This window comes from Etheostoma spectabile, unplaced genomic scaffold, assembly GCF_008692095.1.
Source record: "Etheostoma spectabile isolate EspeVRDwgs_2016 unplaced genomic scaffold, UIUC_Espe_1.0 scaffold00003172, whole genome shotgun sequence".
Classification (NCBI taxonomy): domain Eukaryota; kingdom Metazoa; phylum Chordata; class Actinopteri; order Perciformes; family Percidae; genus Etheostoma; species Etheostoma spectabile.
In genome coordinates, this window is record NW_022603005.1 from 4,191 (window position 1) to 18,698 (window position 14,508).

At 39.4% G+C, this 14,508-nt stretch overlaps 6 non-coding genes across 6 annotated transcripts; 4 read left to right on the forward strand and 2 right to left on the reverse strand.

Annotated features, from left to right (window-relative positions):
- Nucleotides 1-3,238: 3,238 nt before the first annotated feature.
- Nucleotides 3,239-3,310, forward strand: trnaw-cca (transfer RNA tryptophan (anticodon CCA)). Its single transcript has one exon. It is a non-coding gene; the product is annotated as a tRNA-Trp (tRNA).
- Nucleotides 3,311-5,338: 2,028 nt separating this feature from the next.
- Nucleotides 5,339-5,410, forward strand: trnaw-cca (transfer RNA tryptophan (anticodon CCA)). Its single transcript has one exon. It is a non-coding gene; the product is annotated as a tRNA-Trp (tRNA).
- A 1,298-nt stretch (nucleotides 5,411-6,708) lies between these two features.
- On the forward strand, nucleotides 6,709-6,780 carry trnaw-cca (transfer RNA tryptophan (anticodon CCA)). Its single transcript has one exon. It is a non-coding gene; the product is annotated as a tRNA-Trp (tRNA).
- A 4,223-nt stretch (nucleotides 6,781-11,003) lies between these two features.
- trnad-guc (transfer RNA aspartic acid (anticodon GUC)) lies at nucleotides 11,004-11,075 on the reverse strand. Its single transcript has one exon. It is a non-coding gene; the product is annotated as a tRNA-Asp (tRNA).
- A 241-nt stretch (nucleotides 11,076-11,316) lies between these two features.
- On the forward strand, nucleotides 11,317-11,389 carry trnav-aac (transfer RNA valine (anticodon AAC)). The gene has a single exon. It is a non-coding gene; the product is annotated as a tRNA-Val (tRNA).
- Nucleotides 11,390-11,900: 511 nt separating this feature from the next.
- LOC116676458 (5S ribosomal RNA) lies at nucleotides 11,901-12,019 on the reverse strand. Its single transcript, XR_004328703.1, has one exon. It is a non-coding gene; the product is annotated as a 5S ribosomal RNA (ribosomal RNA).
- Between the last annotated feature and the right edge of the window lie 2,489 nt (nucleotides 12,020-14,508).

A 14,508-nucleotide genomic window follows, 5' to 3' on the forward strand; every position in this document is an offset into this window, starting at 1 on the left:
ACACCTGAAACAATCAAAACCATCAAACAACCTGAAACACATCAAACACATCAAGACATCAAGCACCTGAAACATATAAAACAACTCAAAAACTGAAACACATCAAACACATCAAGACATCCACAACACCTGAAACACATAAAAGACATTAAACACATCAAAGACCTGAAACACATAAAATAACAGAAACACAAACACATCAAACACCTGAAACACATAGAACACCGGAAGCACAAACACATAAAAAACATCAAACCATCAAGACATCAAACACCTGAAATACATCAAACACATCAAAGACATCAAACACCTGAAACACATCAAAAACCTAAAAAACATCAAACACCTGAAACACCAGAAAGATATCAAACACATGAAACACCTGAAACAAATCAAACACCTTAAACACATCAAATACCTGAAACATCAAACAACTCAAATACCTGAAACACATCAAACAACTCAAACACCTGAAACCATCAAACACTTGAAACACATCAAACACTTGAAACATATCAATCCCTGAAACAAATCAACACATGAAACATATCAAGCACCTGAACACATCAAACATCTGAAACACATCAAACACCTGACACACATCAAACACCCTGAACACATCTCAAACACAAAAAAAATCAAAGACCTGAAATACATCAAACACCTGAACACGTTAACACATCAAAGACATAAAAGACATTAACACCTGAAAAACATTAATCACCAGCTTCAGGTAAGGAGGCCTCAAAGACCAACTGCTTTTGCGCCGCACGGTCCCTGCGTTCTGGAAGCGAGGCCTCCAAAGACAAACTGCTTTCGCAGCGCCTGGTCTCTGCCGAAGCCGCTGGCCTCCAGCTACCCGAGAAGAACCCTAAAAACTTAAATCAGTCACTTAGACACAAAAAAGTAAGGAAACCATCAAACACATGAAACACATTAAACATCTGAAACAGATAAAACACGCCAAACGCCTGAACTAATCAAACACATCAACAACCTGAAACACATCAAACATCTGAAACGTATCAAACACTTGAAACACATCAACACACCTGAAACAAATCAAACACCTGAAACATATCAAACACCTGAAACACATCAAACACATCAAACACCTGAAACACATCAAACACATCAAAGACATCAACACCTGAAACACATAAAAGACATTAAACACATCAAGACCTGAAACACATCAAATAACTGAAACACAAACAAATCAAACCCTGAAACCAGAACCCTGAAGCACAAACACTAAAAAACATAAAACACATCAAAGACATCAACACCTGAACACATCACACACAATCAACCCTGAAACACATCAAACACCTGAACACATCAAAACCTAAAACACATCAAACCCTGAAACACCAGAAAGATATCAAACACATGAAACAAATCAAACACCTTAAACACATCAAATACCTGAAACACATCAAACACATCAAACAACTCAAATACCTGAAACACATCAAACAACTCAAACACCTGAAACATATCAAATCCCTGAAACAAATCAAACACATGAAACATATCAAGCACCTGAAACACATCAAACATCTGAAACACATCAAACACCTGAAACACATCAAACACCTGAAACACATCTCAAACACAAAAAAAATCAAAGACCTGAAATACATCAAACATATCAAACACCTGAAACACGTTAAACAACTGACACACATCAACCACATCAAATACCTGAAACACATTAACAACACCTGAATCACTTTAGACACCTGAAACACATCAAAGACATCAAACACCTGAAACACATCCAACACTGGAAGCACAAACAGATCAAACACCTGAAACATGTCAAAGACATTAAACACCTAAAAAACATCAAACACCTGAAACAAATTGAACAACTGAAACACATCAAACACTTGAAACACATGAAACCCGTGAAACACATTAAACATCTGAAACAGATAAAACACGCCAAACGCCTGAAACTAATAAAACACATCAAACACCTGAAACACATCAAACATCTGAAACATATCAAACACTTGAAACACATCAAACACCTGAAACAAATCAAACACCTGAAACATATCAAACACCTGAAACACATCAAACACATCAAACACCTGAAACACATCAAAGACATCAAGCACTTGAAACATATAAAAACATCAAAAACCTGAAACACATCAAACACATCAAAGACATCAACACCTGAAACACATAAAAGACATTAAACACATCAAAGACCTGAAACACATCAAATAACTGAAACACAAACAAATCAAACACCGGAAACACATAGAACACCGGAAGCACAAACACATAAAAAACATAAAACACATCAAAGACATCAAACACCTGAAACACATCAAACACATCAAAGACATCAAACACCTGAAACACATCAAAAACCTAAAACACATCAAACACCTGAAACACCAGAAAGATATCAAACACATGAAACACCTGAAAAAAATCAAACACCTTAAACACATCAAATACCTGAAACACATCAAACACATCAAACAACTCAAATACCTGAAACACATCAAACAACTCAAACACCTGAAACACATCAAACACTTGAAACATATCAAATCCCTGAAACAAATCAAACACATGTAACATCAAACATCTGAAACACATCAAACACCTGAAACACATCAAACACCTGAAACACATCTCAAACACAAAAAAAAATCAAAGACCTGAAATACATCAAACATATCAAACACCTGAAACACGTTAAACAACTGACACACATCAACCACATCAAATACCTGAAACACATCAAACACCTGAAACACATCAAACACATCAAAGACATAAAAGACATTAACACCTGAAACACATTAATCACCAGCTTCAGGTAAGGAGGCCTCAAAGACCAACTGCTTTTGCGCCGCACGGTCCCTGCGTTCTGGAAGCGAGGCCTCCAAAGACAAACTGCTTTCGCAGCGCCTGGTCTCTGCCGAAGCCGCTGGCCTCCAGCTACCCGGAGAAGAACCCTAAAACTTAAATCAGTCACTTAGACACAAAAAAGTAAGGAAATAGGGTTCAAGTTTTGAAAAACAAAAGTGATCCCTTGAAAGTCATATATTGTAAAAAGGGAGATTTCTGTGTCTTTTTTTATTCAAAACAAGGTTTATTTTCAATATGAATACTGTGAAAGTAACAAAGCGCTTAATCCACGGAGAAATGCACACATGTATATGCATTAACCAAAAAGAAAGTTAATCTGTATATGCCTTAGCCAGCAGACCTTGTGGCGCAACGGTAGCGCGTCTGACTCCAGATCAGAAGGTTGCGTGTTCAAATCACGTCAGGGTCAAATGTTGATGGGTGGCAGTAGCTCAATATGTGGTAGTTGGGTGTCCTCCCACAGCAAGGATTTGAGCATCAACGGCTTCATTTCCTGTATTAACACAGGCTTTTATGCACCAATTTACATATACATCTAATACCTGAAACACATTAACAACACCTGAATCACTTTAGACACCTTAAACACATCAAAGACATCAACACCTGAAAAACATCAAACACCTGAAACACATAAAACCCGTGAAACACATTAAACATCTGAAACAGATAAAACACGCCAAACGCCTGGAACTAATCAAACACATCAAACATCTGAAACATATTAAACACTTGAAACAAATCAAACACCTGAAAAATATCAAACATCAAACACATCAAACACCTGAAACACATCAAACATCAAATACATCAAGCACCTGAAACATATAAAGACATTAAACACATCAAAACCTGAAACACATCAAATAACTGAAACACAAACAATCAAACACCTGAAACACATAGAACACCGGAAGCACAAACACTTACAAACATAAAACACATCAAACAAATCAAATACATCAAACACCTGAAACACATCAAACACCTGAAACACATCAACAACCTAAAACACATCAAACACCTGAAACACCAGAAAGATATCAAACACATGAAACAAATCAAACACCTTAAACACATCAAACACATCAAACACCTGAAACACATCAAACACTTGAAACATATCAAATCCCTGAAACAAATCAAACACATGAAACATATCAAGCACCTGAAACACATCAAACATCTGAAACACATCAAACACCTGAAACATCAAACACCTGAAACACATCTCAAACACAAAAAAAAATCAAAGACCTGAAATACATCAAACATATCAAACACCTGAAACACGTTAAACAACTGACACACATCAACCACATCAAATACCTGAAACACATTAACAACACCTGAATCACTTTAGACACCTGAAACACATCAAAGACATCAAACACCTGAAACACATCCAACACTGGAAGCACAAACAGATCAAACACCTGAAACATGTCAAAGACATTAAACACCTAAAAAACATCAAACACCTGAAACAAATTGAACACCTGAAACACATCAAACACCTGAAACACATAAAACCCGTGAAACACATTAAACATCTGAAACAGATAAAACACGCCAAACGCCTGAAACTAATCAAACACATCAAACACCTGAAACACATCAAACATCTGAAACATATCAAACACTTGAAACACATCAAACACCTGAAACAAATCAAACACCTGAAACATATCAAACACCTGAAACACATCAAACACATCAAAGACATCAACACCTGAAACACATAAAAGACATTAAACACATCAAAGACCTGAAACACATCAAATAACTGAAACACAAACAAATCAAACACCTGAAACACATAGAACACCGGAAGCACAAACACATAAAAAACATAAAACACATCAAAGACATCAAACACCTGAAACACATCAAACACATCAAAGACATCAAACACCTGAAACACATCAAACACCTGAAACACATCAAAAACCTAAAACACATCAAACACCTGAAACACCAGAAAGATATCAAACACATGAAACACCTGAAACAATCAAACACCTTAAACACATCAAATACCTGAAACACATCAAACACATCAAACAACTCAAACACCTGAAACACATCAAACACTTGAAACATATCAAATCCCTGAAACAAATCAAACACATGAAACATCAAACATCTGAAACACATCAAACACCTGAAACACATCAAACACCTGAAACACATCAAACACCTGAAACACATCTCAAACACAAAAAAAAATCAAAGACCTGAAATACATCAAACATATCAAACACCTGAAACACGTTAAACAACTGACACACATCAACCACATCAAATACCTGAAACACATCAAACACCTGAAACACATCAAAGACATAAAAGACATTAACACCTGAAACACATTAATCACCAGCTTAACCCTAAAACTTAAATCAGTGATTCATTAGTGTACATGCATCAATCAGCAGACCTTGTGGCGCAATGGCAGCGCGTCTAACTCCAGATCAGAAGGTTGCGTGTTCAAATCACGTCAGTGTCAAATGTTGATTGTTGGCAGTAGCTCAATGTGTGGTAGTTTGGTGTCCTCCCCGCAGCAAGGATTTGAGCATCAACGACTTAATTCCTTCATTAACATATACTTTTATGCACCAATTTACATACACATCTAATACCTAATACCTGAAACACATCAAAAACGTTTAACACCTGAAACACCTGAATCACTTCAGACACCTGAAACCCATCAAACACATCAATCACCTGAAACACATCAAACACCTGAAACAAATCAATCACCTGAATCACATATAACACCCGAAATACATCAAACACCTGAAACACATCAAACACCTGTAACACATCAAACACCTGAAACACATCTCTTTTTTAGTTACAGAGTGAGGCATCGCACTTCTCTTTCATCTTTGTTGAGAGTTGCACATGCGCAGTATCTAGGTAAGGATTACAAGCCAGTCAGGAGCAGAGTATGAGGGTGTGCCATGCTAACAGCTAGCCGAGCATTATAACGTGTGATACAAAGTGACGCTCAGTTGCCACGGAAGTACAGGCTGGACTACAGTAGAGCTGTTTGGAGCAGTTTGTGAACAGTGTTTTCTGTTGGAGATGGTACGTTGCTTTGGGGGGGGTGATTTTGGGCTATTTTTTCAGACTTGTTTTAAGCTTTGCTGAAATGCATTCATGATCCCTAATACCTTTCTAAACCACTTACCTTGGTCCCTGACCCCTGCCCTCAGAGCTGGTAGCTCTGTTCCTCGGCGGAGCCAGTCAGGTCCTCTTCTCTGGCGGACTGAAGGTCACCAGCTTCAGGTAAGGAGGCCTCAAAGACCAACTGCTTTGCGTGTTCCGGCCCCTGCGTTCTGGCACCGAGGCCTCCAAAGACAAACTGCTTTCGCAGCATCTGGTCCTTGTCTTCTGGAAGCAAGTCCTCCAAAGACAAACTGCTTTCGCAGCACCTGGTCTCTGCCGAAGCCGCTGGCCTCCAGCTACCCGGAGAAGAACCCTTAAACTTAAATCAGTCACTTAGATACAAAAAAGTAAGGAAATAGGGTTCAAGTTTTGAAAAACAAAAGTGATCCCTTGAAAGTCATATATTGTAAAAAGGGGAGATTTCTGTGTCTTTTTTTTATTCAAAACCATGTTGATTTGCAATATGAATACTGTGAAAGTAACAAAACGCTTAATCCACGGAGAAATGCACACATGTATATGCATTAACCAAAAAGAAAGTTAATCTGTAGATGCATTAATCAGAAAAAAAGTTCATGTGTATATGCAATAATCAAAAAGAAATTTGATCTGTACAGACATCAATCAGCAGACCTTGTGGCGCAAAGGTAGCACGTCTGACTCCAGGTCAGAAGGTTGCGTGTTCAAATCACGTCAGGGTCAAATGTTGAAGGGTGGCAGTAGCTCAATATGTGGTAGTTGGGTGTCCTCCCCCAGCAAGGATTTGAGTATTAACGGCTTCGTTTCCTGTATTAACATAGGCTTTTATGCACCAATTTACATATACATCTAATATCTGAAACACATTAACAACACCTGAATCACTTCAGACACCTGAAACACATCAAAGACATCAAACTTGTTTAAGCTTTGCTGAAGCGCATTCATGATCCCTAATACCTTTCTAAACCACTTACCTTGGTCCCTGACCCCTGCCCTCAGAGCTAGTAGCTCTGCTCCTTGGCGGAGCCAGTCAGGTCCTGTTCTCTGGCTGACTGGAGGTCACTAGCTTCAGGTAAGGAGGCCTCAAACTTTTTTTCAAAAGCAGACCAACTGCTTTTGATCATGGTCATGTGTATATGCATTAATCAAAAAGAAATTTGATCTGTATATGCATTAATCAGCAGAACTTGTGGCACAACGGTAGTGCGTCTGACTCCAGATCAGAAGGTTGCATGTTCAAAACACGTGAGGGTCAAAAGCTGATGGGTGGCAGTAGCTCAATATGTGGTAGTTAGGTGTCCTCCCCCACCAAGGATTTCAGCATCGAAGGTACATCAATCACCTGAAACACATATAACACCCAAAACACTCCTCTGTTTTAGTTACAGAGTGAGGAATTGCACTTCTCTTCCATCTTTGTTGAGAGTTGCACATGCGCAGTACCTAGGTAAGGATTACAAGCCAATCAGGAGCAGAGTATAGTCTGGACTACAGTAGAGCTGTTTGGAACCAGTGTTTTCGTTTGGAGATTCATGATCCCTAATACCTTTCTAAACCACTTACCCTGGTCCCTGATCCCTGCCCCTAGAGCTGGTAGCTCTGTTCCTTGGCGGAGCCAGTTGGGCCCCCTGCTCTGGCTGACTGGAGGTCAGCGGCTTCAGGTGAGGAGGCCTCAAAGACCAACTGCTTTTGCAGCATCTGGTCCTTGTCTTCTGGAAGCGAGTCCTCAAAAGACAAACTACTTTTGCAGCATCTGGTCCTCATCTTCTGGAAGCGAGGCCTCCAAAGACAAGCTGCTTTCGCAGCGCCTAGTCTCTGCCGAAGCTTCTGGCCTCCAGCTGCCCGGAGCAGAACCCTGAACTTAAAGACTCAACACGGCTTGTACTTATAAGGTCCTCTATGGATGTTTTGTGACCTCACTCATGACCTCATCATGAACTCAAAGCTGATTGGTCAGTAGTTCTTTTGATGTGTTATAGAATGCTGTGATGTCATATACCGTAGACAAATCCAGTCTATAAGACATTTTACTTTTAATTATTTTTGAGGGATGAAAACAAAATATATTGTAAAAAAGTATGAGTATATACACATAACACTATAAATGTGTAAATTAATTTAACGTGTATAGAGCAGACATTTTCAAATGTAAATTGGTAAATATTATATTTGATTATTAATAGCTTTGATAGCAGGATCATTCTCAATCCTTTTGTAAAACCTTTGTCTTTCTTGGAGTATATCCACTATAATACATTCTTAAAAAATGTCATATCTTTTGCTATGGTTGGGCCTCGTATCCAAACTACTCTGGCAGATGATACTAGTGTCGATGTAGCCTTGGGAAATAATTAGCAGCTGGTAGATAGATCTCCCCATCGGGAAATAAAACCCCAGTCTTCCGTGTGAGAGGCGGAGGCGACCATCCAAAGTTTCAGTAGTATTGTGGTTTTTTGTGTTGGAACAAGTTGCACTGTTTGAAATAAGCTTTTGAGATACAAGAACGTCTTCACTTGGGACAGCAATTGACTCCGAACGCAATGGGAAAAATCCTGAGCTTTGAGATTTGGAGGGGCTGACTTTGATTCCAAATGCTTGTGTAACCAGCTACTCAAGGCTGATCACTTTTAGAAGAATAACCAATAAATTTACCTGACAATAAGAGATATTTCAGCTATCCAGATGTTCGGAATTGGCCAGATCAGAAGATTATAGGTTTGCTCGCTGAAGCCAAAGGATTGAATTACCACAGTGAAATAACACACACATCACAGGAGAAGTTTAACTGTATGTATTAATTGCAATAACTAACAGGGTAAGTAGCAAAAATACATTAACAAGTATATACATCAATTGAAGTAAGGTGAAAAAGTGAAAAAGTGGGATCCCATATAAAAAAGTAGAAAGAAAATACAAAGTATCAAAATAATAAATGTTCAGTCCAGTTTAATAAAAATAAATTAGACCCGGGTCTGCTAAAATACTGTTCTCACTTCCTTATGCGCTAAAAGGATATTTGTCCTCCTTCAGGGAAATGAAGTGTGCACACAGTTCTACCTGACCCCTTGGCCAAAGGGGTAATAGATCAAGTTTCTCCGCTGTAAAGACACTATGTAGCAACCTCCTGGCTACAACCGGCTCTACATCAAGTGGGCTTGGCTCGCCATCCAGTTTCTCTATGCTCTATGTTTCTCTGTTGATTTCCGCCGGTCTAGACTCCACCAGACTGCGATCCCTCAACGTTGAATCGAGCAAAAAAACCTGACCTATAAGGAATAGGTCAACATAAAATTACCTTAGAGCTAACACTGTTGACATTGCTGTCGTAGGCTAAGGCTTGTATCAATAAACTCAATATCCCTAATCACAGTATTGTGTTTCTAGTTAAGTGGTACAACATATTAAATTTCTCAATATATCATAACTATCATTTTGGAATAAAGTGCATAACCATAAAACATAGTTATTACTAAGGTGCTTAATAACAATACATAAAATAACACAAGTACACAGAAATACATTCAAAATACACTTAATAGCCCTAAATGAATGAATAAAAGTCAGACCTCATTATCATTCACTAGCTAGTTTCAGTGTCTTAACAGGCCAATAACAGACTGTTAGCAGGGTTCAAGTGGGCCGCTAGGCCGCAACGGTTAAAACAACAATTTAACTTGACATTAAACGAAATTTCAAAACAACTTGACGGAGCTACTCCACTAATAGCGATAGTAGTCCGTAACACAATAAAAATATATCTTGTTTTATCGTTTAATCCATGTTAGTAATTTAACAAAGACAATATACTTTAGCTGTTAGCTCAAGTTAGCAACAGCAATTGCTAGCGCCGTTTACATTGAGAACAATGGGCACCTAATGACGGACATTAGCATATAAGCTAGCGGAGCATTACAAACTCACCAGTACAAAAAGACAGCTCAATAGCTTGAACCTGCCTTCTTCAGTCTCTCTCCAGTGTTTCTCAATATTTAATTTACGTCAACAGTCACACAACTTAACATTAGCCTTAAAATGTATAAGTATATGCTGCTACGATGATTCAGCTTTTCTGGAGTCACTTCCGGTCTCACTCAATAGCGCGAACGGCTGAGAGGCGGGCCTAAACACTCCATTGGTTAGGGTGTAGTAACACTCAAACGTTATAGGCTAATGCCACAATAACAATATGCCTTTGTTTTGGATGATATCTATGTTAACAAGCGATCATGTCAATATAAACCATTTATTTATACTTATATATAGTTTTCACATGTATTTTATAATCACTTGTATATATTACTAATATATTTATTACATATTTATAGGACGTATTTATTCTATTTATTGCCCATTTTATATGTGGGTTACACTTGACACTGGACTTCAATCTGCCCCAGTGGGCGCTGTGGATCACTGTTTGATGAAGCCAACAGAACAACATAATCTGGAAAGAGCAGAAAAGGAATTATAAAGTGCCCAGGCTTGACACTCCCACCTTCTGCTAAGCCTTGTGAGGTGCTGTTCATGTCCAGTAGATATGCTTTTTCCATTGCTTGACGATATTCCCATTTAGGGTCAGGAGTTCTCCTCCCATGCTGAACACAGCCTGAGCCAAGGCACGCTTTCCCCCTCATGATTCACCCCAGTGGAAGCTGTAGATCAATGCCTGATAAAGCCAAATGAACCACATAGTCTGCAAAGAGCATAAATGGAATTCCAAGGTGGCTAGACTTGACACTCTCCCAACTCCTGCGGCACCTTGTGACGTTTTGTTCACGTCCAGGAGTTGTGCTCTTTCAATCGCTTGAAAATATTCCCATTTAGGATCAGGAGTTCTCCTCCCATGCTGAACACAGCTTGAGCCAAGGCCCACTTTCCCGAGTAGTCCCACGCGTTCGCCGGGACTTCCTCGAGGCCTTGCATTGGTTAGCTGGTAGAAAAATCTCCCCGTCGGGGAATCGAACCCCGATCTTCCGCGTGACAGGCGGAGATACTGTCCATTATACTAACGAGGAATGCCCAAGCTAAATATTTGGCACATCAAGAAATAGGTGGCGCTATTCCAACATTCAGGCCACAGTCAATGCATGTAGAAATATTTAGGTTTACTACATGTTTGCTATCATTCAAATCCATGACAAAGCATCTGTGACTGAATCTAGTTTCAAATGTCTATTTTGTAGCTTTTTGAACATTTGCAGTAAAATAAAAATGGTGCATTTTCCCACAAATATGCAAAATAAATGCATTTTGTCAGTTTCCGTAGTGTAGTGGTTATCACGTTCGCCTAACACGCGAAAGGTCCCCTGTTCGAAACTGTGTGGAAACACATTTCTTTATTTGTATTGACTTCGCACAATCAAACTCTGCGAAGTTAAACTCTCCATGACATTCACGGAAAAATCTCCCTGACGTGAAATCGTGGCCAGGCCTAGACAATGGTCTAAGTTTCCCCAGTGCAGTAGTCATCACATTCAGAGATTCAGGAATATCCTGTCGAAAATTAATGCAGAAAAACTAAACCATGCATTTGTTACTTCTAAGCTGGATTACTCCAGTTCTTTATTATCAGGTTGCTTGAAAGAGTCCATAAAGATTCTTCAGCTGATCCAGAATGCTGCAGCACGTGTTCTGATAGGAACCAGGAAAAGAGATCACATGTCTCCTGGTTTGGCTTCTCTGCATTGGCTTCCTGTAAAATCCAGAATAGAATTTAAAATCCTTCTTCTCACCTACAAAGCTCTTCATGTTCAAGCACGCAAGCAAGCTTGTGTTGGAACAAGTTTCCTTGTCAGCTCTGCGTCCAGCAAAGAAGTCACAGCGCCTTATGCTAATGAAAAAGCTAACAGCACCAGGTATTCCCAGGCGGTCTCCCATCCAAGTACTAAGCCGGCCCAACCCTGCTTGGCTTCCGAGATCAGACGAGAGCGGGCGCTTTAAGGGTGGTGTGGCCGTAAGCAACCATAAAGGGTGAAATCCAGCTTTCTATTATGATTCTATTTAATAAACAAGACATAACATTGACCAATGTTTACGTGTCTCATTAATAGGTGTATGACATTAAGAGAACAGTAAAATGTATATAATTGAATGCAAAAGTTGAAAAGAAATTGAAATGTTACACATACTAAGAAAACTGTAATATAAGTGGTTAATACAAGTACAACCATGTTATCATATATTTTTAGTTTTGTTTTGCTTTAGTATTTTTTGTAATCATACACTGCCTTAAGTTGTATAATTTAACGTATTTACTTGACTTAAGATCAAAAATCACCCATTTATCTTTAATAATGCATCACAGACTTAGCCCCAACTGGGATTCGAACCTGCATCCAGATAATAATTATTAAAGATTCAGGAAAAAGAAACTCGGCTGGTTCAGCAACTCGGACAGCGTTAATAATGCTGCAACTTCATTGGCTGTCAGCAAATGCCACCCATACACGACAGGCCCCCGCGGGGGCGGGGACAACAAGCTGCAGTAAAGTTGGACAGTTTCCAGCTGACTCCAGCAGGCTGAAGAGGAAGTGACAAAAACACTGAGGTGTATGGCAAGCCATTTCAACATTTAAAAGCTAGACTGGATATGTGTTGCAGATATCTTTAATTTAGTTTTGCCTAGTCAAAAAGAACATTTCAGATATCCGCAAATACATTCTTCCTATCCACAATTGTAATTTCAGATATCCACAAAGACATTCTTCCTAGGACAAATTACATCACTTTTGCTATTTATTTGTATGTGGTTTATCAGATACCACACAGATATCTACAGTTCAGTTGCAGATATCCACTATGTGAATTACGTATATTCTCAACTGAATTGTAGATATCTGTAATTCCAGTTTGAGATATCTACAATTTGACACTGACTAGTCATAACTCCAGTTCAAGATATCTTTAATTCAACTCAATTCAATATATCTATATTGTCCCCGCATCCCACAGGCGGGAGCAGAGCGCGTTGTTCAAATCATCAAATCACATAGCTGGCACCTGTTAATTGTGTAATTAGCACTGATTGGCACCATGTGGGAGCAGCCTGAGGACAAAGGCATTAGGCTCGTTCGAGATGAGCCAGGTCTGTGCAGAATCGATCACCGGCGATCGGCGCCCGTTGCATGCCGGTTAGATTTGTGTCCAACTTGATCCCGACTTGCTCTGACGTCATGCACACGTGGGCAAAAAGAAATCTCACGAGAGCAAGGCGGCCGCAGGTCTGAGACGCAGGCGGCGCAGTTGCTTTTCACCGACTGCAAGAGCCAGGCGGACCCAAAGCATGCTGGGAAACGCCGGCTTCTCAGCTGATTTAACACTTGATTGGTTTACAACATGATGACGTTTTATATAAACTTTTTTATTGGTTTTGAATCGGAGGGATTTGAATTGCTATTTGTCTGATTTAAAGACTTATTCTGTCCAGAACACATGTTGTGGCTGATAGAGACGTTTTGAAGCCAGAGAGACTAAATCTGATAAGATCATGTATCATCTACAGTGTGTTGTTAATTAAAATCAGCAACAGATCGCATGTAGAGCACTTTGCCAGCTACTTAGTCATAATTAAAACAACTGGAGACTGTGTACCAGCTGGTATGTGGGTCTGATTATATTTTATTAAATCGGAATCGCACCACAGTGTTTTCATCACTTCCTGTCCAGCCTGAAGGCGGCTGGAATTGGCTGGAAACTGTCCGACTTCACCCCAGCTTTCTGTCACCGCCCCCCGCTGCTGCCGCCTGCTCTCGTCCACTTTACAGGCGAGGCGCAGTTCATCTCGAACGAGCCTACTTTCAAACGTTTTTTTAATGCTGCAGCTCGTGCAAGACAGGAGGTGGCAGCAAGAAATGATGATTTCAGCGTTACTTTCCACAACAAGACGACTAGTTTGCCGGAAAGTTCATACACTTCGGGGTAAGTTTCAGAATTGCTTTAAGTGCTGCATGCTAATCTGGTTTCTCCTGTTGTACCAAAGACTGAGACCCCGTCAATACCTAATTCCCCCCGCCTACACCTGAACCAAAAGCTGATCCTTAATCTCGGAGGGGGTGCTACACATTTTTAACAGGATGGGGTTCGACTGGTTTTCAGGGCGTCAGGAGTCCTCTTAAAACTAATATAAAGCTTTGGACAGAAGTCTTCTTGTGAAAAGGAAAAACTCCTTATTACTTGAGGAGCACCAGAGAAGTTGGTGAGTAGAGGATGAGTCTCATTCATTTTGTGATATATGATTATTTAGATTACATATTAGTTGGTGTAACAGCAGTAAGGTTAAACTGATCCCGACTAGAAGCACATTTATCCTCATTGTCTGGTGTTATGAATAGTAATTGGTGTATGTAATGTACAGTATAATATTATAAATAGCTACTTAATGTAACATGAATACTTTATTTTGCTATCCAAGAGCGATTCTAACATTTTACATTTGTTTGTTTTATTTAA